Source organism: Littorina saxatilis, unplaced genomic scaffold (assembly GCF_037325665.1).
Source record: "Littorina saxatilis isolate snail1 unplaced genomic scaffold, US_GU_Lsax_2.0 scaffold_294, whole genome shotgun sequence".
Classification (NCBI taxonomy): Eukaryota; Metazoa; Mollusca; class Gastropoda; order Littorinimorpha; family Littorinidae; genus Littorina; species Littorina saxatilis.
In genome coordinates, this window is record NW_027126812.1 from 112,501 (window position 1) to 116,438 (window position 3,938).

Consider the following 3,938-nt stretch of genomic DNA (forward strand, 5'->3'; position numbering starts at 1 on the left):
GGGCCAAGAGATTTGAAGAAATGATTGGCAACATGGAGACGAGAATCGTCGACCGTATCCAAAACCTACAGGAGTCCATGGCCATTCAAGACGGATGGATTCGGGATTTTGAAGAAAAGACGGAGAAAAGATGCAAAGACATAGAAGAGCGAATGTCGGATGCGGAGTTCCACCAGAGAAAATATAATTTGGTTTTCTTTGGGCTTACAGTGAATCAGGGGGACTGTGAAAAGCGCGTCAGGGAATTCATGGTTTCTGGCCTTGAGATTCCAGAGGCAGAGGCGAAGTCGATGCTGTTCGCACATTGTCACCCCATGCCTGGTTCCGCGGTCATCGTGCGTTTTGTCCAGTATCGGGACAGAGAGAGGATCCTGAAGTCGCTGTCCAAGCTGAAGGGGAAGCAGTATCGAGTGACGGTCCGTACAGATCTCCCCCGTGTGATGCGCGATAAAAGAAAGGCCTTACACAGTGCAATGATGGACTTGAAAAAAGAAAACAAGAATCGTGTACTCCGCATTGCGGAACGTGGCCAGTCCATCCGTTTGGAAGAGAAGAAAAATGGACAGTGGAACAATCTACACGTGTAAAACAATGTCAATGTGTTTGGTAAAGAGACAAGAAGGGGGAAATAATCACGGTTGATTATCAGGATTATGATGACTGTGTCTGGATCTAGGTTGACGGACTGTGTTGTACGCTTCAGTGGAACAATCTACATGTGTAAAAAATGTGTTTGATATAAAAACGAAAGAAAAGAGAAAACAAACAAAAACAACACAGCGTTGATCATGGCTAGGACTGATTTAGGTTCGACGATGTTGTTGCGTGCTTCCGGCGTGGGACAGTGGAATGGTCTACATGTGTAAAACAAAAAGAATGAGTTTGATAAAGAAACAATTCAAAAAGAAGAAAGAAATTAAAGAAGCAACGGTTGATCATGATTGTGACTGGATGCAGGTTCGACGGACTGTGTTGTGTTGGAATATTGTGTGTTGCCGGTAAGTCATCATGTGTGCTAATCTACACGGCTGTGTTTAGTTCAAGTTGTGAAACGAACGGACCTGTCATTCATTGCAAAACGGCAACGGTAAGAGCAACTGATGTTATTGAAATGCATTTTGGATGAGTTTGTTTGTTATATTTCATCGTATTGATTGATTAAATTATTGACTTGTGTCCGTACATGTGTAAAAACTCGTTTAGATCAGTTCAATAACACATGCACTGTCAACACGCACCACGCGGGAACACACCTGTCGTGGGCTGATTTGGTTGGACAAGGCATTACCACGTGCTCGCTGCACATGCGCAGTGGGTTTTGTAGTGACGGCCGTGCTGTAAACATATAACATTCATGCAAGCCCCGGGCGGCGTTTACGTCTTTTAATTAGCAGCACTTTCCGAGCTGGGCTTGGGTTCTGCCTTTTAACACGTGTGTTTACATGTACGTCAGAGCGATAGAGTGCATGCGTGAAATGTCTCGTCTTGTTATATGTTTACAGCTCGGCCGTCACTACAATGGTGTCAGAAGTTCGTTTTACGAACCTGCGCCGGCGTATAGCTGTGGCTAAGTTGGTTTTTTTCCATTTGTTTTCGTAGTTGAGTTACAGAGGGTGAGCCTGCTCTTACAGGTAGGCTGTTATCGGGCAGGGGTTAGCCTGGGACCGTAGCAGTGTCCTAGGTTTGACTCCGGCGTGCCTTTTCTGTTTTTTGTGTGACGTGTTGATCGTTGCATGTCGGGGTGTTCTGTCCACGGCTTTGTTTTTCCCGTGAATGCACTGATAATGTTGTTATAGGCACGTGAGGGAAGGGTCACTTTACAATATGGCGACAGGCCAGTGACCATCTTCCTGACATCACATGACCTCATGAATATTGAGTGGTTATGTGGACCATGCTCCAGTGCATTTTTGGGGGGTGCATTGTTTTTCTTGTGGATTTTTCCCCTGTGGGGGAATTAAGAACACTTGTTTTATGTGACATCTTGCGACCTGCATGTCAACATGTGTTGTCTGAAACATTATATTACGCAGAAATACGCTGATAATGTTGTTATGGGCAAGTGAGGGAAGGGTCACTCTACAAAATGGCGACATGCCAATGACCTTCTTCCTGACATCACATAACCTCATGAATGTTCGCTGGGATTATGTGGACCATGCTCCAGTGCATTTTTGGGTGATACTCTGTTTTGTTATGTTTTTTTCCCTCCTATAGGGGGACAAGGAACATTGCTGTTTTATGTGACATGTTGCATCCGGCGTGTCAAAATGTTTTGTTCAAAGCTTCAGTTGTGTTTCCCGTGAGTGCAATATTATTGTGTTCAGGGCACGTGGAAGGGGCATTTTATATATGGCGGCCGAACGGCTGGCCAGTGCCTATCTTCCTGACGTCACATGACCTCATGAATATTAAGTGAGGTTATGTTGCCCTTTCACTGGTGCATTCTTGGGAGATTCTCAGTGTTTGTTATTGTTGTTGTTTGTTTTGTGTTCAACTGTTCCTTTCGTCTGGTTCATGTTTTCTAACATGAATTTTGCTTGTTAGGGCAGTTGTTATTGTTTGTTTGTCACTGTTCCTTTCGTCTGGTTCATGTTTACTAACATGAATTTTGCTTGTTAGGGCAGTTGTTATTGTTTGTTTGTCGCTGTTCCTTTCGTCTGGTTCATGTTTTCTAACATGAATTTTGCTTGTTAGGGCAGTTGTTATTGTTTGTTTGTTGCTGTTCCTTTCGTCTGGTTCATGTTTCCTAACATGAATTTTGCTTGTTAGGGCAGTTGTATTGTTTGTTTGTCGCTGTTCCTTTCGTCTGGTTCATGTTTCCTAACATGAATTTTGCTTGTTAGGGCAGTTGTATTGTTTGTTTGTCACTGTTCCTTTCGTCTGATTCATGCTTTCTAGTATGAATTTTGCTTGTTAGGGCAGTTATTGTTGTTTGTTCGTCGCTGTTCCTTTCGTCTGGTTCATGTTTCCTAACATGAATTTTGCTTGTTAGGGCAGTTGTATTGTTTGTTTGTCGCTGTTCCTTTCGTCTGGTTCATGTTTCCTAACATGAATTGTGCTTGTTAGGGCAGTTGTTACGTGGTTTTTGTTGCTTCGCCGGAACATCTGCTATAGGATGTTTTTTATTTATTTCTTTTCCTGATTTAGTACACTACAATAGTTTGCTGACCGTGTCCGGGCGTGCGCCAGAGATGCATACCCGGATCTCCCTGCGGAATACGTAGGGAAAGAGGTGATTAGGCGTTACCAACAGGGTCTCCCGCATTACGTCGCTTGATCAGGCTGTGGAGCATACACTATTGTATTCAGAGAGCCGTAAATCCCTCTACGGGACACGCAGAGTGTCCCGGGTCTCGGAGGAGGAAGGGGAGAGCCATATTACTAGGGTCAAGTCCCCGGAGGGAGAGGAGGCTCGGCGGTCTGAGGGTGACAACCTCCGCGCTCTACTGGAAAGGTTCGAGTCATGTTGCGAACGCCGGAGTGGCGCCTCTGCGAGGGAAAGGGCGCTGGAACAAAAGGTGGAGGACCTCTCCGCGCAACTGGCTCGAGCAGGCGAGGACAGAGCGCGAAGCCCACCACCAGGGTTGAGAGAGCCTCGTGTTCCCGGATAAGAAGCAAGCGCCGGGAGATCAGGAGAAACAGACAAATCTGGCAGAGGGGGTCAAGGAATTGGAGCGGCTCCTTAGCAGTAGAGCGGCGGTTGACCAATTCTTTATCCGTTTCGGCTGCCCCTTGGAGATTTGCACGGATCAGGGTTCTATTTTCATGAGCAGTCTATTTTCATGACTCGAGTTGTTACACTTACCCAAAGTGATACTGTTTTCATTTATTCTGTCTACTGACTCCTTTGTTGATTCATACCTTCTTTCATTTATTGGGTATGGACTCTGTTTTCCCTGGGACATCCTATGCATTTGTTTCTGTGGGTTCTGTCC